The sequence below is a fragment of the Miscanthus floridulus genome, chromosome 13 (assembly GCF_019320115.1).
Source record: "Miscanthus floridulus cultivar M001 chromosome 13, ASM1932011v1, whole genome shotgun sequence".
NCBI lineage: Eukaryota > Viridiplantae > Streptophyta > Magnoliopsida > Poales > Poaceae > Miscanthus > Miscanthus floridulus.
The window spans coordinates 17,153,329-17,176,902 of NC_089592.1; the positions used below are offsets into that span (position 1 = coordinate 17,153,329).

Below are 23,574 nucleotides of genomic sequence, written 5' to 3' on the forward strand. Positions count from 1 at the left end.
GGGCAGGGGTTACCCGCCACTGTGCCCACCGCTATGCACATGGTTGACGCCCATGCCTTACTGTGCTGCCAACTCCTGCTCCGAGAACAACGCGGCATGGGGAGCCACGTCCGGGATACTGTGGCCTCGGAATCAGTACCCAGGACCAATAATTCCCTCCAAAGCCTCGGCAGTTTGCTTCAGGGGCTCGGCAGCCTGAGGATCCATGTCCGCCGAGCCCCCCACGATGGCTTGGCCTCGGCATCTGCAGAGCCTCGGCTCCCTACGACGTCATCGCACGATGACCGGCACGTCACCCGCCATGTCCTGCCTCAAGCTGTACTGGAGCCCCACGACGCACAAGATCAAGTATGATCGGCGCGTCACTTCTGCACGACAAGGACGGAGCCACTCCGTCGACCATACCACAACAGTGGCCGGCTGCAGGGCTCGGACACGCCATCCCCATTCATAGAACACTATGTAGCAACATATGTACGTTCCTGGTTCTCCCTTACAGTATAAAAGGGAGGGACCGGGGCCATTTCTAGGGACGAAAGAACAACGAGCAGAAAGAGAAACTCACCAATAGAACCACACACTTCTACGCTGCTTGAGAACAACGCCTCAAGCAGCTCGCACCACCCCCGCCGAGACCTGGGGCTAGCTCCCTCTCTCACCTAGCTTGTAACCCCCTACTACGAGCACTCCGGTGCAAGGAATACAAGATCGATCTCTCAGACTGGACGTAGGACGTCGATTGCCTGAACTAGTATAAACCTTGTGTCTCTTTGCATCACCATCGGGGATTAGGGGCACGCAGCACAAATTCACTCGTTGGTTAAGGACCCCCCGGTCCGAAACGCCGACATGTTGTGAAAAAAAATACTGTAGATTATAGCTAATAAGCCTGCTGATAAGTTCAAACGAACGTGCCATTGTATAGTAAGTATATAACCTTGATTGTCATTACTGGTACATGGCAGAGACAAATTCGACAATTTAGAATCCAGAACATGCAAGAGCTCGACAAGACGTACCGAAGATATGCATGGCCACCATGGAGGCAGGCTAGGCCAGAATGCAGGATGAAGTAAGAAAATTAAGCAAAAGTACATCATGCATGCGCGAGAGCACCAGCACCAGCAGCAGCAACGCAACTCGAAGAAGACGACGACCACGGCGATGTACGAGGACCACCGTGTGCAATCTCACGCATCGCAGCTCCAGCAGGTGTAGGTATTTACTTGATGAACTCGATGGCCCAGGCGTTGGCGTAGATGTAGGTGGCCTTGAACCCGGAGAACCCGGCGCCCTTAGCGAGGTCGCGGAACTCGCGCTCGTACCGCTCCCTGCCACCGGGGTTATGCGCGAGCATGATCATGTCGACGTGGAACACGCCCTGCGCCTTGGGGACGGCCTCCGTGTTCACCGGCAGCACGCACTCGACGACGATCACCTTGCCGTTCTCCGGCAGCGCGTCGTAGCAGTTCTTGAGCAGCGTGGCGCAGTGCGCGTCGCTCCAGTCGTGGAGGATCCACTTCATGAGGATGGCGTCCCCGGCCGGCACCGACTTGAACATGTCCCCGCCGACGTGCTGCACGCCAGGGAACGGCGGCGCCTCCGAGATCACGTGGGGGAGGTCGAAGTTGACGCCCCTGATCTGCGGGTGGTGCGAGGTGATGGCGTGCAGGGTGGCGCCGATGCCGCCGCCCACGTCGACGAGCGTGGAGACGCCCTCGAAGCCCGTGTAGAACTCGAGGAGCTTCTTGGTGATGATCACGCTGTGGTTCTTCATGCCCTCGTTGAACACGCGGTTGAAGCGCGGGTCCGTGCCGTGGTACTCGAACGCCGTCATGCCGTACGCCTTGTTGAACGGGATGCCGCCGTCAAGCACCGCGTCCTTGAGGTAGTACCTGTATGGTTCATTTTGGAAAGGGGTGTTACTACTTCTGAATGTGAGCAAAGTGATGACGCAGAACAGGGCATATGCATGGGCATGGTAACTGCTACTTTTGTGGATACAACACAACACCATCCATACTCTGTCTCAATTCTCAAGTCACTGTCCAGTCTGAACATTTTAAACTAGTCAAAAATTGCCTGAAAAAAAGAACTGCTACAGATATATGTACATGTTTCTAAAAGGAACAGGGCAAGAATCTATCAGCATCAGCGACATAGTAGTGGTCAGCCGCCTGCCCTGTGGTCCAACCGCCTCTTTACTACGCCCTCTTCACACACACCAAACAAACAATTTGGAGGGCTGTCTGAAGATTCACATCAGTTGGTGAATCATCCAGCCGAGTCAGCCCTATCTCAGTTTATTCTTCCTCACAAAACACTACTGAATCAGTCAAAACCAGTCGACTTTAATACCAGCCCAAGATCGGCATGTGTGGATCATTTTCCAACCCCTGTGGTTGGTTGGATTGGGGGAATTCAGAATCCCATGATCCATGTGATCCGTCAAATCCGTCCGTCCAGTTTTATGAATACGGCCGGAAAAAGGAGTTGGCCAATAATCGTCCTATTCATCCTGGCTTATAAGCGGTACCTTTTCAACCAATAAATAGTATTTTTCTCTTATAAAAAATCAATCAACGGACCATGGCTTATCAGCCAAATCCATACGAACAGAGCAACTATTGGCCATCTCCAAGGTTCGCCAAAGTGTCACTCTCACCCATTGGATAGTGGAGGAGACTATAGTGCTCCTTGCTTACTTTTCCATCTTACTCCTATTTTTTATTTTAGGAAAAACTTGAGCTTACTTTTCTTTTTTGTAAAAAAACAAATCTTTTTTTACTTTAGACAAATATTATATTATGGATAACTTTACTATGGCTACTAGCAGCTAGTACTAGTAGTGCACCTCAATTAATTCTACTGAACAAATTAAATGACAAAATAAATAAATACTAGTAGTAGTGATGAGCGAGCTCATCATCATGCAGCACGCCAGCGGCAACAGCAACAACTGATCTCATCTACGGATGGTGAGGTGGGCGATGTGCTCATAACTACTCACCAGCTCTCCATGAGGACCTTGTCCTGGTTCATGAGCGCGAGCGCGGCCATGGAGACGCCGTCCTCGTTAGGGGTGAGCCACTTGCCGACGGGGGCCGCGGAGTACCGCCGCTCGTACTTGCCGTCCTTGTCCTCCATCTGGCACTTGACGACGTCGTAGGAGGCGAGGAGGCGGAGCATGCGGTCCACCATGTCCGCCGCGCCGGGGTTGGTAGGCGCCACGGGCAGCCGCGCCACCATCCTCCTCGGGAGCCAGAGCCTTGCCGGACGGCGCCTCCGCCTGCAGCACCTCCAGCAGGCCCAGCTCCAGCGCGTTCTTCAGCGTCATGGGCAGGATGGACGACGACGCCAGCTGCATCGCGTACATGCACGCCTCCTCGTCCGCCACCGCGGCCACGTCCTCGGCGGTCGAGCCCATGCCTGACGACGGCCGGCCGGTGGGATACAAGGAGCGAGACGACCTTTTCTGGTGGGCTTGAGGAGCTGAGCGAGCTTGGGAAGTGCCGGTGTGTGCTGCTGCGAAGAGGAAGGAGGAGGTGGGAGGGGGGTTATATGGGGCCGGAGAGCTCGCCAACCACCGCACAAAAACACGCAATTACCAACTGCTTTCCTTTTTTTTTCACCTCAATTTCGAATTTTAATTTTGGGAAGGAAAATGTAGCATGAAAGATGCATGGCACTAAGAAAAAACTACTAAAGTACTCATCTCCTATATATGATATGCGTAATAATGCATGGACAGTGATTAAGATGATAAGTAGGGCCCATTTCTGTTGGTGTTTGTTGGTGATGATTAATCTATGCGTTTGGTGTGCGTGAGGGTCAAGTGCGTAGAGATTCGTTGACGGGGAGAATTAATTGTGCCGTTAAAAAGATCGCAACTGACCCATGTGTTTTTGAAAAAGTTTAGCGATTTTCAGCGTTACTGTACTAATTTTATTTTATTTTTTTTGCCCTTCATGCTACTACCGTCAGTTCAGTTTCTAACGCTGTTAAACTGCAATTGTGAAAAGACAAAAATACTCTTAAGTCTAAATATGTCATTGTTTTTTTTAGCATCTTAACGACTTCAAATGAAAAAACTCAAAACTCGAAAGTTGTAGATCTCGTCGAGATCTATAATTTTCATATAAAAATTATCTTCATTTAATTTCATAAAAAATATGATTTGATATGATTAATATATCTTAGAAAAATCGTATCTTTTTTTTTACGGAATTAAATGAAGATAATTTTTATATGAAAATTATAGATATCGAAGAGATCTATAACTTTCTAGTTTTGAGTTTTTTCATTTGAAGTCGTTAAGATGCTCAAAAAATTAATGACATATTTAGACTTAAGGGTATTTTTGTCTTTTCACACCTGCAGTTTGATGGTCTTAGAGCCCAAACTGACAGTAGTGGCATGGAGGGCACAAAAAAAAATTAGAGCAGTAGCATTGAAGGCCGCTGAACTTTTTCAAAGACACACAGAGTATTATGATCTTTTTTTTTAATGACGCACAAGGAATTCGCGCTTGTTGATGTGCTCGCCCAACCACAGCGGAAGTGGCTGTGAGTTGCGACCGGTGATGCCGTCGCGTGCGCTGAGAAAATTCAGTTCACTAGCTACAAAGTCAGTGTGTGCTAGCTCCATCTACCATCCATGACAGTGATGTAGTACATACTAACATACGGTGTTCTGGGCGTGTTTGATTTTCAATGCTGAATAACAGGACTATTATTTATCAGAGAAAAAAATCCGACCGTTGTCCATTTTTCGCTTGGGTTTGCAACGTGCGAAGAATTTGGTAAATTTTGTGCACAAATCCAGCGAGAAATAAAATGATGAGCTGGACTTTAATTTGGGCAGTGCCCGGTAGGAAGGGTGCAGTAAGTGGCCCCGCCAGTAGGTAGCCCGGAGGCCGGAGCTACTGACTGAGTACTTTTTTATTTTCTCTTAAAATAACTTCTTATCACATCGGACGTTGAACACATATATAAAGTATTAAATATAGATTAAAAATAACTAATTGCATAGATTACAATTAATTTACAAGATGGATTTTTTAAGTCTAATTAGTTCACGATTTGATAATATGGTGCTACAGTAAACATATACTAATGATAGATTAATTATGCTTAATAAATTTGCCTTACGGTTTACTGAGAACTTCTATAATTTATTTTATTATTACTATTCAAACACTTTCATGTGACATCATTAAACTTTACTGCCTCAATTTAAACACCACCGATGGGCGCATGCATGGACCGGCCGGGTTGATCAAACTTTATTGTAGGGTGCTATACTTCGCCATGTCAGGTGATGCTGGCTTGTTCTATTTTACGCCAATAAGCATGTTCGCTAGTTGGTTTCTGAGCTGATAAGTCTGGTTGGTGTTGGTTTTTTGTGAGAGAAAAACATTGTTGGCTGACTGATAAGCCTTAACTGAAACCAACCAGCGAACAGGCTGAATGTATAAAATCTACTTGCACTGTTTAAATGGGACCCGCCAATGTGCAAATTACTGCTCTTCTTCAGCCTCCACATCTCTTCTCAATCTCTTTTCTTTCTCGTCTTTCTCCTAGCACCAGGTGCTAGAAAAGGCAAAAGGTGCCAAAGGTTACCATTTGCCAAGCTAGCACCACCCCTCCAATGTATTGCACATCATTTCCTCTCTCCTCTGTTCTTCTAGTGCCACCTTAGCACACACACTGGAGCAGCTGTGGGGGGTTTTTAGAAGGATTATTTTATTATCACCATATTATTTTACTGTATGTATTTAATTCGTACTCAATTACTCCTTGCTCATTTTATTAGTGGGCACAGCTTGATCAAGGTTATTTGTCACGATCAGAATAACAGGTATGATCTTTCTGCCTAACAGGATCGAGTAATATAACTGATCAATCCAAAAATCATGGTTTATCTGATTTTTTAATAAAAAAGGAATGTATACTTTATCTAGGAATTGAAATATATAGATTGTAAAAGCTCAAGTGTATAGTGTTGATTTTCGTTGATTTAATTTAATCTTGTAAACTTGAGTACACTTATGTGTGCCATTTTCAACTCAACTCAATTTAATTGATACTTCGTTGTAACTCAATTATTTCGAATATCCCACGTGCTGATTATTACATTCATTAATCTATCAAATTACGTAAAAATAAAAAAGTTAGCATGTCACAATAAACAAAAAAAAAATCCTGATTTCTCGTATATATTACGCACATAAAAGATAACATCTACTCCCTCCATCCATTCCAAAATATAAAACGTTTTGGCTTTTCTAGATACATAGTTTTTCTACATACTTATGTTATGTCCAGATGTATATATAGTAAAAACAAAGTATCTACAAAAGGCAAAACGTCTTATAATTTGTAATGGAGAGAGTACTAGAGTTCTTAATTTAATGCTGACATTGGATCAGGATCTAGTCTATGTAGGATGCTTCTAATTTTGTGAGATTGCACAAAATTTTCACCTAGGATCATAACCCTATGAAATTAGGAATCACGATGGGATCGACTCGGTGTTGTAGGATCATACATGATAGTATGATTTTAGGATTTGAATTGGGATACGGGAAACCTTAACTTTGACCATATCAAAAATCATGGTTTGAATAATAATTTGTTTACTAAAGTGTTGACTATGTGCCAAAAATTTATTCTCTTGGATTAAACTTTTTAAAAGTTTATGATTTTGTTGCTATTAAAAAATTATATTACAGAGAAAAATCACATTTATATATCCAGTTTGAATGGTCAAGCTAAAACGTTGAATGGAAAGAGTAGTTTTCTTAGGTCAAGCTAAAAAGTTGAATAGTCTAGCCAAATAAGGACATATTTGGATGCATAGAGCTAATTGTTAGCCAGCTATATTTAACTCTAGCCCATTCAAACAAGGGGCTAATAGATAGACCAAATTTTTAGCCAAGCCTCCAACCAGTTGTTAACCAAATAATTAACTCACCAACCCGAGCTAATTTGGTCTAATTTTTAGCTCAAACTAGTAAGTATTAAATCCATTCAAAATTATAGTTTATTTGATTTTTTTACCTAAATTTAACCCTCGTCTTTTTTTACCACAAGTGCCGCTGCTAGACCTGCAAAATGCGGGGCCCATCTCCGGCCCTCGCTCTCCTGGTCCTGGGACGGGGGGTAGGTGGGCTGGCTGCCCTTTGGCTGCCCGTGCGGAAGAAAAGAAGGGGAAGAAGACCCTTTTTGTCCGACCCCAAATGGACTGCATCCGTGACTGACGACGCGGGCGCGGTGCGAGAAATGATTGGCCACACACGTCACCTCTCCACCTAACACCGTCACAATCACAGGCAGCATCCACCACCCGTCACCATCAGTTACGTCCCAGCCATATCGCCGTATCGGCCATGTTCACTGACCCAAAATTTGTATTTAGCCTATGCAACTTCAGTCTTTTCTTTGTGGCGGAATAAATAGATTCTCATAGTTGTCTGAAGTCAATTTTTTTAAACTTTAACCTAATTTTTAGAAAAAAAAACACCAAGATTTATGACATTAAATTAGTCTCATTATATATACCATATAATATAACTACCTCCGTTCTATTTATCTGCGCACATCCATATCAAGATTCAAACTTTAAATACTTTGACCTATAATTAGATTAATAATTTTTAACTATTATAATATAAACATTATATGATTAGATTTATAAGAAATTATACTATCCAATGATTATAATTTATAAGCATAAATAATATAATATAAAGCAAATGAATAGTCAATGTGTAATCTAGGAGACCATGTTATTATAACTTATGCCAGATAAAGTGGATCGCATGGATTTTTTTCATAATATGCTCATTTTTATGTCATAAATGTTTTTACTTTTTTCTTTGACGTTAGACAAACTTAAGATATATTGACTTGCACGGATTCTAAGAATTGATTTGTCTGAGTACATTCATAATAACCACAAAACAAAATGAACCGAAAAAAGAAGCAATATAATTAATGGGCGGAGACCTAGACCAGAGGGTGAGGGTGTGTACATACTGAGAGACACTAGGTCAATGCAAGCAAGCAGTCTATGATAATACTCCCTCCATTTTATGAGGCACAACTTTACGTGATACGGTCTTCCAAAGTACACTTGACCATCTATTTATTTTACTTTATATTATTTATACTTATAAACTTATGATAATTGGATAGTAGATTTAATTACAATCTAACTATATCAAATTTGTGTTATAATAATTAAAAATAGTCATATTATTGGTCAAAGATCGTTAAGTTTGAATATTGATATGCATGTGTGCCTTATAAAAGAGAATGGAGGTAGTAGTAAAATAGAATTCTTAGCTCATGTTTAGATTCTATATGTTTGGATCATATGGTCTAAAGTTACGAGCCTCTCACCTGGTTTGATAAGCTACGAGCCAACTCCATCGATACTTGGGACAGCTTCAGTGCAAATTCTATGAAAATTTTTATGGCGTCCTCACCCACCCAAGTACTCGGAACAAGCTTAGAGCTTTGAAAGGTTCTAATGGCTAAAGGAGGGTAAATAGCCTATTAAAAATTTCTACAACAACACTTAGCAAACCGCTTAGACAAATATGGGGCGAAGCGAGTGTTGTGTTAGCCTACTAAAAATACAAGCAACCTACCACAATTCTAGTCTCTATAGTCTCTAATCACACAATGACTATGTTACTACACTAAGTTAATGTACTCTTAAAGGCTAACTAAAGAGCCACACTAACTAAACTAACAAGCTCTCACAACTAGCTACACTAAAGAGCTTGACAACTAGTTTGCGGTAATGTAAAGAGAAAGAGCAAGATGTTTATACCGCCGAGTCGAGGAATGAACCAATCAATCATAAGAATGAATACCATTGAAGACCAATCACCTCGGAATCAAATGATGACACAATGATTTTTTACCAAGGTTCACTTGCTTGCCGGCAAGCTGGTCCTCGTTGTGGCGATTCACTCACTTAGAGGTTCACGCGCTAATTGGTATCACACACCAAACCCTCAACAGGGTGCCGCACAACCAACATAAGATGAGGATCACATAAGCCATGAGCAATCCACTAGAGTACCTTTTGGCTCTCCACCGGGGAAAGATCAAGAACCCATCACAATCACCATGATCAGAGCCGGAGATAATTGAAAGCATCTAGGCCCCTAATTGGGTTTTGGTGATTAATGACAATACGTGATTACCGTGACTAACGTGTGTTTTGCAGAGGCAATTAAGTTAGGTCACGGTAAGGGAGATCGATTGGGCAATCAAGGTGGTCATGCCCCTACGATGGAAATCGTTTCAGTTTTTAAAGGATGGACAACAAGGTTAAGGATGAACTAGTTCTAAGTGTCGTTTGGAGTTAAAGAGACACTTAGAGTAGTTTAGGACTTTATTTTTTCCTTTGGCCATACTATTAAGGAGGGTATGGACGGGTAGCTTGACCTAGGTGAGTCTAGTGAGTTAGGTGTGGTGCACACTTGCTAAGACTAGCAATAGGTAGCTCCAAAATAGCCCTTAGATCTAATAGAGCAAACTTCATTCACGTATGATCGAGAGTTGGAAGTGAATGGAGGGTCAAATACTGACCGGACGCTGGCTCCGGTTTGACCGAACGCTGGTTCAGGGTCCGGTCAGTTCATTTGACTGAGGTGTTTTCATCTGGTGCAACCGGACGCTGAAAGCTCAAGTGACCGGACGTTGATGGCCAGCGTCCGGTCGACTCCAGTAAGGTTCCAGAGAGGGAAAATCTCGACCGGACGCGTCCGGTCTGTGCTGACCGGACGCTGGCCAGCGTCCGGTCACACTGTAAACACTAGAGTTTGGGGTGAACTAACCAGCGCGTCCGGTCAACATGACCGGAGCATCCGGTCACCCCGCAGAGGCACATAACGGTTCATTTTTTAGCCCATGTTATAAATACTTTATTCGTGTGTGGGGGTATTTTTGCTCATTCCAACAGCTGAGAAACACCTTTGAGAGTGCCAAGAAGAGCAAGGTCCTAGTGAGGTGATTGAGATTTGAGAATCCCAAAGAGCCCTCATTAGTGAGATCAAGAGTAGCAAAGTGTGCATCCACCCTTCTCATTAGGCTTGTCGTGGTCAAGTGAGAGTTCATGCTTGTTACTCTTGGTGATCGCCATCACCTAGATGGCTTGGTGGTGATTGGAGAGCTTGGTGATCATCCGACGGTGCTTGTGGATGACCCAACTCAAGTTGTGAGCAGTTGTGGGTGATTCACCACGACGGAGTGTCGAAGAATCAACCCGTAGAGAGCACTTGATTCTTGCACGGATCATGGGGGAGCTACACCCTTGCGCGGGTGCTCCAACGAGGACTAGTGGGAAGTGGCGACTCTCTGATACCTCGGCAAAACATCGTCGTGTTCCTCCTTCTCTCTTTACTTTGAGTATTTACTTTGAGCAATTAAATTCTTGTCTTTTACATTCCTAGAATTGTCATGCTAAAGTAGGATTGGAACTTAGGGTGCTAACCTTTTGTGTGTTAGATCAATAGAAACACTTTCTAGGCACAAGGGGTTAATTGGGCTAACCGTAGAGTTTAAGTATTGCAAAGAAATTTAGAATTAGCCCAATTCACCCTCCCTCTTAGGCATCCTGATCCTTTCAATTGGTATCAGAGCCTCGTGCTCACGTATTTAGGCTTAACCGCCTAGAGAAAAATGTCTCACGGGGATAGACCTCCTCCTATCTTTGAGGGGGATGATTTTTCATATTGGAAAATTCGTATGGAGGCGTACTTAGAAGCTCTAGATGTTGGAATACTTAGAGCCACCTCACAAGGCTTCCCAAAATCTCGGGATGCTACTAACCTACAAGGTGATGAGTTGAATTATGAAAAATGGAATGCAAAGGCTAGAAACACCATATTTAGAGGCCTTTGTAAAGATGTGTTCAATCGGGTGAGAAAACCACAAAGACGCCCATGCACTATGGTCGGATGTTTGTGCGCTCCATGAGGGAACAAAGAGTGAGCGTGACGAACACTATCATCTTGTCATGAAAAAGCTCAACTCTTTTGAAATGCTTCCTAAAGAATGTGCTAATGAAATATATTCACGTTTGAATGTTCTTGTAGAGGAAGTTAATAGGCTTAGACTTACTCAAAAGCAACCATCTGATGTTGTAAGAAAGATATTGAGTGTCCTCCCCATTAACAAATATGGGCATATTGTGACCGTGCTCCATCAAGGTGATCTTTCCACCACTACACCGACACAAATCTTGGGAAAGATCAATGCTCATGAGATGTATATGCACATCACGCCACAAGATGGCTCATCCTCTACCAAGAAGAAAGATAAGGACTTAGCATTCAAAGCTAGCCAAGAGAAGGATAAAGTAAGACTTGAGTATGAGAGCTCAAGTGATGATGAATTTGATGATGCAAGTCTTACTCTCATAGTGAAGAAAACCGCTAAGATGCTAAAGAAGCTCAACAAGAGTGGCATCAAGTTCGATGGCAAGAAGAAGTTCTTCACAAGCTCTAGAAGGAAGCCAATCTCCGAGATGGATTGCTACAATTGTGGAGAACTTGGTCATCTAGCTCACCAATGCACAAAGCCCAAGAAAGACAAGTTCAAGAATAAGAACAAGGGCAAGAAAGATGACTCAAGTGATGAAGATGAGAAGAAGAAAGATAAGCCATACAAGAAGAGAGATGGCAAGAAAAAGGACTTCCACAAGAAGACGAAGAGTGGAAAGGCATACATCGTCGGTAATTAGCTCACGAACATTGATTCATCTAGTGGCTCATCCGATGATAATAGTGATAACGAGAAGGTGGCCGCCATTGTTATTGACTCATCATCTTCACCACCACCACTGCCAACATCCTCTACACACCTATGCCTTATGGCCAAGGGTGAACGCAAGGTATCAAATGATGATGATAGTAGTGACAATGAACATGCTAGTAATGATGATAGCGATAGTGATGATGATAAATATGAATCACCTTCCTATGATGATCTTGCTAGATTGCTAAAACAATACACTAAGATCATTATAAAAACTAGAGCTAAGAATGAAAAGCTAGAGACTAAAAATGATGCACTTTTAGCAAAATGTGATATAGCCGAAAAGGCTAGTGTTGAGCTTAGAGAAGCAAATGATGCTATATCATCCAAACTCAAGGAGCTCAAATCTTCTAAGAAAGAGCTTAAAGATAAACATGATAAACTTGAGTGGGTGCACAAAGAGCTCATCACTAGTCACAACAAGCTAAAAGAAGAATACACCACTCTTAAAATTAATTATGATAATCTTGTCATTGCTCAAGAATTTTTATCCAATGAGCCATATGATGCTACTAACGATGTTGTTAAGATTAATATAGCTACATCATATGATGATTTGATCATTGAGAGCATTGAGCAAAGTTCTAGTAGCAAGGGCAAGCAAGTGGTTGAGGCCGATGATTATGATGAGTTTGTCAAGCTCAAGTATGACAATGCAAAGCTCAAGAAAGATCTTAAAGAGATCAAAAGCCACAACACCATTGTGCTAGAAACTCTTGATCATGATGGTGATTTGATTCTTGAGAATGAGAAGCTAAAAGAAGAAAACAAGAAGCTCAAGTAAGAGAAGAACAATGATGCTCTCAAGGAAGAAAACAAGAAGCTTAAGTTGGAGAAAGAGCATCTCAAGATTGGATTGAGCAAGTTCGCTAGAGGCAAGCATCTTCAAAGTGAACTACTTATGAACACCGTCATGAAGATGGATAAAAGTGGCATTGGGTACATGGCAAACAAAGAAAAGAAGGCTCAAGCTCAACAACAACAAAAGCCAAAACCAAAGAAGTGTTTTGAGTGTGGACAAGAAGGCCACTTTGCTCATGAGTGCCAAACTCTACCACCACAACCCTTGCCCAAGCATGCTAGACCTTTTGCCTTCAATGCTCACTACATGCTTAGAAATGATTCTAGTGGAAAGATGAAAATCATGTTCTTAGGACCTCTCAACAAGAATAGGCCTAAGAAGATTTAGGTTGCTAAGTCACTTGTTAAGAAGGTGAAGGGCCCTCAGCAAGTTTGGGTTCCTAAAGCTTAATCTCTTGTGTGTAGATGAACTACAAGACCGGTGGAAGTCATTGGGTTATTGATAGTGGTTACACACAACATATGACCAGTGATCCTCGTATGTTCACCTCACTTGATGAAGAAGTAGATGGATAAGAAAGAATCACATTTGGAGATAACTCAAAGGGCAAGGTTAAAGGATTGGGCAAAGTGGTAATATCAAATGATCATTCTATCTCAAATGTGCTATATGTTGCTTCATTGAGCTTCAACTTGCTATTCGTTGGACAATTATGTGATCTTAGCTTCCAATGCTTGTTCACCGAGAATGAAGTTGTTGTATCTAAGAAAGATAATGATCAAGTGATATTCAAAGGATTTAGATACAACAACCTATATCTAGTGGACTTCACCTCCGAAGATGTAAATTTGAAGACTTGCCTATTCACCAAAACAACACTTGGGTGCCTATGGCATAGAAGACTTGCTCATGTTGGGATGAGCTCACTCAAGAAGCTAATGAAGAATGATTTGGTGAGAGGGTTGAAGGATGTGAAGTTTGAGAAGGACAAGCTTTGTAGTGCATGTCAAGCCGAAAAGCAAGTTGCAAATACTCATCCAACCAAAGCTTTCATGTCAACCACAAGAGTGCTAGAACTCTTTCACATGGACTTATTTGGGCCAACAACATACAAGAGTTTGGGAGGAAATCTTTATTGTCTTGTGATTGTTGATGACTATTCAAGATATACATGGGTATTCTTCCCTTATGACAAATCCGAAGTTGCATCTTGCTTCAAAAAGTTTGCCAAGAGAGCACAAAATGAGTTTAAAGTGAAGCTCAAGAATATAAGAAGAGACAATAGGAAGGAATTTGACAACACAAACATAGAAGCTTATTGTGATGAAGTTGGAATCAAACATGAGATCTCCGCAACATATACTCCTCAACAAAATGGTGTAGTTGAGAGAAAGAATCGGACTTTGATCACTCTTTCAAGAACAATGCTTGATGAGTACAACACCCCCGAAGCTCTATGGGAAGAAGCTATCAACATCGCATGCTATGCATCCAACCGTCTATTCCTTCAAAAGTTTTTTAGCAAGACACCTTATGAGTTGCTCAATGGGAAGAAGCCAGACGTCTCCTTCTTTAGGGTGTTTGGTTTCAAGTGCTACATCTACAAGAAGCGGCAACACCTAGGGAAGTTTTAAAGACGTTGTGATATTGGCTTTCTTGTTGGTTACTCATCAAAGTCTAAAGCATATAGAGTATTTAATCATGCCACTGGCTTGGTTGAAGAAACATATGATGTGGAATTTGATGAATCTAACGGCTCCCAAGGAGCACATGAGAATCTTAATGATGTAGGTGATGAACCATTGAGGGAGGCTATGAAGAACATTTTGGTTGGAGACATCAAGCCTAAAGATGATGAAGATTATGTACAAGTGATTGATCCTCCATCTTCATCAAGTGTGCCACAAGATGATAATAAAGATGGGAGAGTAGAAAATGAAGACACCCATGTCTCTTATGATCAAATGGTGGCATAAGCATAAGATGTTGATGCTCCACAACCTCCTCCTCAAGTGGTCAATAGAAGAAATACACCTCTACTACAAGATCATCCATAAGATCTCATCATAGGGAGTCCATCAAAGGGTGTAATGACTCGCTCACAAAAACTTGCTTTATTTATTGCTCATCACTCTTTTGTCTCTTGTTATGACCCTACCAAGGTAGAAGAAGCTCTTCAAGATCCAGATTGGATAAATGCCATGCATGAAGAGTTGAACAACTTTACCCATAATGAAGTTTGGACTCTTGAAGAGCGGCCAAAAGAAGCAAGAGTCATTGGAACAATGTGGGTGTTCCACAACAAGCAAGATGATCAAGGCATAGTTGTGAGGAACAAGGCAAGACTAGTTGCAAAGGGGTTCTCTCAAGTTGAAGGATTGGATTTTGGAGAGACCTTTGCATCGGTTGCAAGACTAGAAGCCATTCGTATCCTCCTTGCATATGCATCACATCATGAAATGAAACTATATCAAATGGATGTGAAAAGTGCATTTTTAAATGGCTTTATTAATGAACTAGTCTATGTTGATCAACCTCCCGGGTTTGAAGACCCTAGATATCCTAATCATGTTTATAGGTTGTCTAATGCATTATATGGGCTTAAGCAAGCCCTAAGAGCTTGGTATGAGCGCCTTCAGGACTTCCTCATTGAGAAGGGCTTCACCATCGGAAAGGTCGACACCACACTATTCACCAAGAATCTTGATAGGCATATCTTCATTTGTCAAGTATATGTTGATGATATCATCTTTGGATCATTAAATGAAGATTCTTGCAAAGAGTTTGGTGAATTGATATCGAAGGAGTTTGAGATGTCAATGATTGGAGAGCTTACATTCTTTCTTGGTTTTCAAATCAAACAAATGAGAGAAGGGATTTTCATCTCTCAAGAGAAATATACAAATGATCTTCTCAAGAGATTCAAGATGGATGAATGTAAGCCAATCAAGACACCAATTCCAACTAATGGACATCTCGACCTAGATAAGAGAGGTAACATGGTTGATCAAACTATCTATCGCTCTATGATTGGTAGCTTGTTATATTTAACCACATCTAGGCCTGACATCATGTTTAGTGTGTGTATGTGTGCAAGATTTCAAGCTAATCCTAAGTAAACTCACTTAATTGCTGTAAAAAGAATCCTTAGGTATCTTAAGCACACACCAAGCATTGGCATTTGGTATCCCAAAGGAGTTATATTTGAGTTAGTTGGCTATTCTGATTCGAATTATGTCGGTTGCAAAATTGATAGAAAAAGCACATCCAGAGGGTGCCATTTGCTTGGTAGACCACTTGTGTCTTGGTCCTCCAAGAAGCAAAATAGTATGGCTTTGTCTACCACCGAAGCGGAATACATTACCGTGGGTGCTTGTTGTGCACAAATACTTTACATGAAATAAACTTTGCTAGACGATGGTGTAGTTCTAGATAAAGTATCTCTTTTGTGCAACAATTAAAGTACGGTAAAACTTGCAAATAATCCGGTTCAACACTCTCGCACCAAGCACATAGATATTCGCCATCACTTTCTTAGAGATCATGTTGCTAAAAATGATATATCATTAGAAGGTGTAAGGACCAAGGATCAATTGGCGGATATCTTCACTAAACCGCTAGATGAGGCAATATTTTGTAGATTGCAGAATGAGCTCAATGTTCTTGATTTTAGCAACTTTACTAAAAGATGAGCTTGTGTTGTCCCTTGCATTGCATTATAATATGCAACATGTTTAATGTTTGGTAATGTATATAGGGCTTGTCTAACATGGTTAAGATAATCGCCGAAAAGCATGTGAAGAAGCTTAACCTTGGATCAAACTTGACAAGCAACTAGATTTACTTTTAATTATTGTATTGCATATGCATGAATGTTGTTTTGTCGTTTATCTTCAATTGCCCTCTTATTACCTATTTTCTTAAAAAGAATTATAGCCTAAGGCAAAATATTTTCAAAATTTTGAGGGTTTGAGAGAGGTCACTCACATCAGTCCCAATTGGTGTTTATTTGGATCTTATTGGAGTTGGGACTTGATTGGGAACAGGCAGCACGAAGGACTTTGAGGATTCACTGAAAAAAGAGTGACCGGACACTACACTGGACTCTGATGTCCAGTGTCCAGTCAGTTCACAGGAGATGAACTTGCTGCGAAGGAGGGACCGGACGCTGGAATAATATTCTCCCAGCGTCCGGTCAGATGGTGGCTCTGCGTCTGGTTGATTGAAGACGAAGGAGACTGCTTGCACCGGACTCTGGCAGCGTACGGTCAGTGTCCACCGGACGCGTTCGGTCACAATTCTAGAGGTTTTGGACCTTACAGGAATCGACCGAATGCTGGGTGGCAGCGTTCGGTCGCTGGCACCGGAGCGTCCAGTCAATAGGAATCATGCGGGACCCGAATTCTTTCTTCTTTCCTAATCCAATCCGTCGGGGGGCCCATATAACTCAATTGCTGTGCGCACTTTTTGACCTAACCCGCCGACATCATCGCCATCCTTACCCACGCCGCTTGATGCGTTGCCCTGCCTTCGCGCGCCGCGCGCCACTGCCTGCACAGCCACGCGCCGCCACGCCGTGCTTTAGCACAGCTCCCGTGCACCACCGCACCGCCGCTCGCCCGCGCTGCCCCCATGTGCCACCGCGTTAGTGCCCTGCCCGAGTTCCAGCGCCATCCACGCTCGTGCCTACAATAATCCAGCATCGTCGTGATCGAGCCCTAGCACCTGCACTACCATCTATTCTCCTTTCATGGCCGATCCCAAGCTACATTGCTTCGCCGCAACCCTAACCCTAGGATTCCTGGTGGTTTCCCCCATGTATCGTTCCTCTGCTTCTTGGGTCGCCGGTTCATCAGGTAGCAAGCCCTCGGTTTCTATTTCGTACCTAATTGCTTGCTTTCCTAGGGTTTCGTATCTCTAGATGATTAATTAAGATTATCTATATATCCTCTATTCTATCGTGCAGCGAGTCGGTGCTGTTGAGGTCATATTTGTAGTTGTCAGACAACTCGGGGCCAAGCTCGCGAGTACGGATCGAGGCCAAGCCTTGGAAGTGACAGTAGGCAGTTGTTTCTTGTCAGCGGCAGTTGTTCCTTTCTCATCCAACCGATGGTTCACGTCAAGAATGTTGGAGGTGGTCTCGGAGATGAGGATCCGAGGCGTCCATCTCGCTTGTCTATAGATCCAAAAGGCAAGGCGACAAAGAAACTTGCAACAAAGAAGCGCAAGTATCCAGATGTAGATATAGCTAGAGCAGCCGTAGTTGTAGAGGCCGCATAGCATGCCGAGAGAGGAGGTGCTCACAGTGGAGTCTGGATCGTAGATCAGCTTTCACCAGAAGTGAGGGCTACACTTGAGCAGGTTGAGCACCTTCGTGGTGGTCCACCTAGGACTCTCATGATTGGAGGACGGCGTGTTGCCATTGATGAGAGTTAGCCTCAGGGGGAGTCACAACAGGAGCCACAGGTAGCAGAGCAGACTTAGGAGGGACAACAGGCATAGGAGACAGAGCATGCACCTTAGCCATAGCTTTGCTGCTCTAGTCGTACCCGTGTTCTAATCACACCGAGGGCAGATACACAGCGGAGGGGTTCTCGTCCACCACCCAGACCACAGGGTCCACCTCCAGTGACTCATCTAGATCTGAGGGCTACCACGGCCAAGTAGGTGCAGCAGCTCAGATTTGTGGAGTTTGAGTAGTGGTTTCCACCGAGGTGAGATGAGCGTGCATCAGAGGGCTTCTACACACCACTGTAGGAGGATTTCTACAATGCATATCTTAACAGTGGAGCTATTTTTAGATCTCAGAGGGTGTGCAACATAGAGTCTATTGTTGCAGCGGCTGGAGAGCACATTCACCCCTACCTTTCATACCTGTCAGGGTTGATAGACTTACTTGGAAGAACATGATTGTATGTTCCATCTTGGGTCCGTCAGTTCTATGCTTCTCTCTAGATTGACCCGCAGCACAGATTCATACACTTTGCATTCAGTGGCAGAGATTACAGGCTGATGAGCACTAGGGTCAGAGAGATACTCCGGCTTTAGGAGTAGCCTGTCTAGCTACATGAGATTTGCTATGGACAAACTGCGCCCCCCAGATGTCCTCATGGCAGGATGGTGCCCCGTACTGATCTAGTCCGCCACTGCTTCATAGAGCCATTCGGCGAGGGGTCTAGCAGGACACCCAGTGATCTCACTCCCACTGCTAGAGTGCTTGATGCCATTATGAGGAGGACACTACTTCTAAGGATAGGGTATCATGAGGGCTTGACTCGCATATAGTTGTGGCTTCTGAACTATCTGATGCAGCAGATAGTGTTTGATATTTGGGATCTCCTTCTATCAGAGATGGAGGACACTATTGCTGAGGGGTTCAGAGGTCACTGATAGTTGCCCTATGCCCACTGGATCATGTTTCTTATTCATAGGGCAGTTACAGTGAGGTCGCCTGAGATGCTTGCTGAGTATAGTGGTGCTACGATAGAGTTCCCTGCATATAACCTGACTCAGATGATCTATCATAGGACACCGACTACACCTAGCCAGCCGCACCATCGTCCAGAGGTGCCAGAGACTGCAGCCTAATAGGATGCTACTATCAGGGGCATAGCAGCTATAGAGGAGGAGCAGTTGGATGCTCAGTAGGAGGGGATGGTCACGAGCGACCCCAGTGATAGCTCAAATGAGGACTACCGCGAGATACATCAGATGCCTCCTCGATGACATGACCATGAGGCTGGTAGCTCTAGTTCAGCTCCACCTTCACCGTAGACAGACCCTGTTCTACTTGCCATACTTGAGCGGATGAGGCAGGATCAGGTTCACCAGGCTCAGGAGACCGCTGCCACATTTGCATAGTTCCAGACTCGATAGGATGAGTTTCAGCGGCAGTAGCAGGCCATACAGTAGCAACAGCAGGCCATGCATCAGTAGCAACTCCTCATGCAGCAGGAGCTCCTTAGATTTATGCAACATATAGTGACAGCTATTGGGGTTCCACCATCATAGCCTTCACCCTAGCTTGGTCAGCCTACCACCACTTCTATGACTCCAGCGTTATAGCCTAGTGGGCTTCAGAGTTAGGGATAGCCACCAGCATAGTTTGCTTCTCCTATAGAGCAGGTGTCCTAGTGATTTGCCTCACCAGTGCTAGCCCCACAGTTCACACCTCTTTAGATGGGCTTCACACCGGCTCAGACTTTCTCGCTGCTAGTGCCAGAGACTACAGTGTCTAGGAGCCTTGGTGCGTCCTTTAGTGAGTTGACAGGGCAGCCTACTCCGCCATATTTGCATGTCCCAGGTCCTTCTATAGTTGCACCTATTATCGAGACTATAGAGACGCTCCCTTTATCAGTGGCATCATCAGAGCCAGCTGCTCCAGTCATACCTGCACAGTCTACAGCAGCTCCAGTTGTTGATCCGACCTAGACCGCTTCAGCGTCGCTTCTAGCTACAAAGGGTCAGACAGCTCAGAGCTCTAGTTTAGATGATGATGGCACCCAGTTTCAGCTTGCTCCTCGTACCTCAACGCTCGACTCGTCCGCTGTAGCCCCACCGACCGACCCTTAGGTTTTGGTGTTTGACGCCAAAGGGGGAGAGGGTTTGAGTATGCTAGACTTAGGGGGAGTTTAGTATACTTAGTCTATCTATTACATTTTGAGTTTTATGTGTGATACACTATTATGCATTTGTGTGTTTACTTTTATGCATCAAACTATATCTATGTGATAGTGATATCTACGTAATCGTGATATATGACATGTGTGCTCTCTACTTTAAATTATTTATATGTCATATCACTTGTGCTATGCTCATTTGCTTTGCTTTCGTGTTTCACTCCGATGCAAATGAGCTTTATTACTTGTACTCATGCTTATTTCATATCTCTTGAGTACATCATGTTGGCTTGGGTTATATAAGCTTGCCTAACACTTTTGTTCTTATTGCCAAAAGGTTATATGAACCAAGCATGTCAAAAACCTCAACTCTTACACATACTCGAGGTAGTATTGTCATCAATCACCAAAAAGGGAGATATTGAAAGCATCTATGCCCCTAGTTGGGTTTTGGTGATTAATGACAATACGTGATTACCGTGACTAACGTGTGTTTTGTAGAGGCAATTAAGTTAGGTCACGGTAATGGAGATCGATTGGGCAATCAAGGTGGTCATGCCTCTACGATGGAAATCATTTCGGTTTTCAAAGGATGGACGACAAGGTTAAGGATGGACTAGTTCTAAGTGTCGTTTGGAGTTAAAGAGACACTTAGAGTAATTTAGGACTTTGTTTTTTCCTTTAGTCGTACTATTAAGGGGGGTATGGATGGGTAGCTTGACCTAGGTGAGTCTAGTGGGTTAGGTGTAGTGCACACTTGCTAAGACTAGCACTAGGTAGCTCCAAAATAGCGCTTAGATCCAATAGAGCAAACTTCATTCACGTATGATCGAGAGTTGGAAGTGAATGGAGGGTCAAATACTGACCGGACGCTAGCTCCGGTTTGACCGGATGCTGGTTCAGGGTCCGGTCAATTCATTTGACCGAGGTGTTTTCGTCTGGTGCGACCGGACGTTGAAAGGTCAAGTGACCGGACGCTGAGGGCCAGCGTCTAGTCGACTCCAGTAAGGTTCTAGAGAGGGAAAATCTTGACCGGACGTTGGCCAGTGTCTGATCATATTGTAAACACTAGAGTTTGGGGTGAACTGACTGGCGCGTTCGGTCAACATGTCCGGAGCGTCCGGTCACCCCGCAGAGACACATAACGGTTTGTTTTTCAGCCCATGTTATAAATACTTCCTTCATTCATGTGTGGGGGTACTTTTGCTCATTCTAATAACTAAGAAACACCTTTGAGAGTGCCAAGAAGAGCAAGGTCCTAGTGAGGTGATTGAGATTTGAGAATCTCAAAGAGAGCCCTCATTAGTTAGATCAAGAGTAGCAAAGTGTGCATCCACCCTTCCCATTAGGCTTGTAATAGTCAAGTGAGAGTTCATGCTTGTTACTCTTGGTGATCGTCATCACCTAGACGGCTTGGTGGTGATTGGAGAGCTTGGTGATCATCCGGCGGTGCTTGTGGATGACCCAACTCGAGTTGTGAGCGGTTGTGGGTGGTTCACCGCGATGGAATGTCGAAGAATCAACCCATAGAGAGCACCTGATCCTTGCACAGATCAAGAGGGAGCTACACCCTTGCGCGGGTGCTCCAACGAGGACTAGTGGGGAGTGGTGACTCTTCGATACCTTGGCAAAACATCGCCGTGTTTCTCTTTCTCTCTTTACTTTGAGCATTTACTTTGAGCAATTCAATTATTGTCTTTTACATTCCTAGAATTGCCATGCTAGAGTAGGATTGGAACTTAGGGTGCTAACCTTTTGTGTGTTAGATCAATAGAAACACTTTCTAGGAACAAGGCGTTAATTGGGCTAATCATAGAGTTTAATTATTGCAAAGAAATTTAGAATTAGCCCAATTCACCATCCCTCTTGGGCATCTTGATCCTTTCAACAATCACCAACCTTCGCTCGATGATCCTCACTACTCTAAGCCATCTAGGTGGTGGCAACCACCAAGAGTAACAAGCGAATCTTGCAACGAACCACGAACACCAAGTGCCTCTAGATGCAAACACTCAAGCAATGCACTTGGATTCACTCCCAATCTCACAATGATGATGAATCAATGATGCAGATGAGTGGAAGAGCTTTGGCTAAGCTCACAAGGTTGCTATGTCAATGCAAATGGCTAAGAGAGTGAGCTAGAGCCGACCAAACGATATTTATAGACATCCACAAACAATAGAGCCGTTGGCTCAATTATTGGGCTGACTGCGGGACGGTCGGACACGTAGGTCGTTTGCACCGGACGCGTCCGGTCGCAGTCTGACTGCCACATGTCCCTTTCAACTTGTTTAGCCATTGGCACTCAATGGCTATCTCTGCACATAGTAATACTACGTGATTAGACGCGCTATTAGAAAATGACCGGACCCAGGAGACGCAGCGTCAGGTCAAGTCTAGAGAGCTCCTAGAGCCGCTCTGGGCCTACCGGACACGTCCAATCACACCGGACTGGACGCTCCCAGCGTCCGATGGATTATTACGCTAAAAAGCAGAGACTTGCTAGTCCACACTGGACATCCGGTGTGGTGACCGAACACGTCCGGTCGCTCTCTGCAATCCTGCTTCAGGCTATATCACTTTGACCTGACACTGAACAGTAACTCGTCAGCGTCCGGTCACTCCACTGAGCCAGAGTCCGATCACTTTCACTTAGTCGCTCACCTCGGGTCCAAATATCGGACGCGTCTGGTCCAGATTCCGAACGTGTCCGGTCACTTCTGTCTTATTATCCCAAGACTAGACAAAATACCGAACGCGTCCGGTACCAATTTTGGACATGTCCGGTCACTCTGTGACCAGCGCGACTAACTCCTTTTCAACTCTATCTTCTTTACCCTTGCCCAAATATGCCAACCACCAAGTGTATCAGCTTGTGCACATGTGTTAGCATATATTCACAAATGTTTTTAAGGGTGTTAGCACTCCACTAGATCATAAATGCATATGCAATGGGTTAGAGCATCTAGTGGCACTTTGATAACCGCATTTTAATACAAGTTACACCCCTCTTAATAGTACGGCTATCGATCCTAAATGTGATCACACTCGCTAAGTGTCTCGATCACTAAACCGAAAAGCTCTTATCAATTTCACCTTTGCCTTGAGCTTTTTGTTTTTCTCTTTCTTCTTTTCCAAGTCTAAGCACTTGATCATCACCATGGCATCACCATCAACATGATCTTCACCGTTGCTTCACCACTTGGAATAATGCTACCTATCTCATGATCACTTAGATGAACTAGGTTAGCACTTAGGGTTTCATCAATTCACCAAAACTAAACTAGAGCTTTCAAGTTTGCATGCAGAAACCAGA

At 43.8% G+C, this 23,574-nt stretch overlaps 1 pseudogene; it reads right to left on the minus strand.

Annotated features, from left to right (window-relative positions):
* Nucleotides 1-896: 896 nt before the first annotated feature.
* Nucleotides 897-3,544, minus strand: LOC136499118 (caffeic acid 3-O-methyltransferase-like; annotated as a pseudogene).
* Between the last annotated feature and the right edge of the window lie 20,030 nt (nt 3,545-23,574).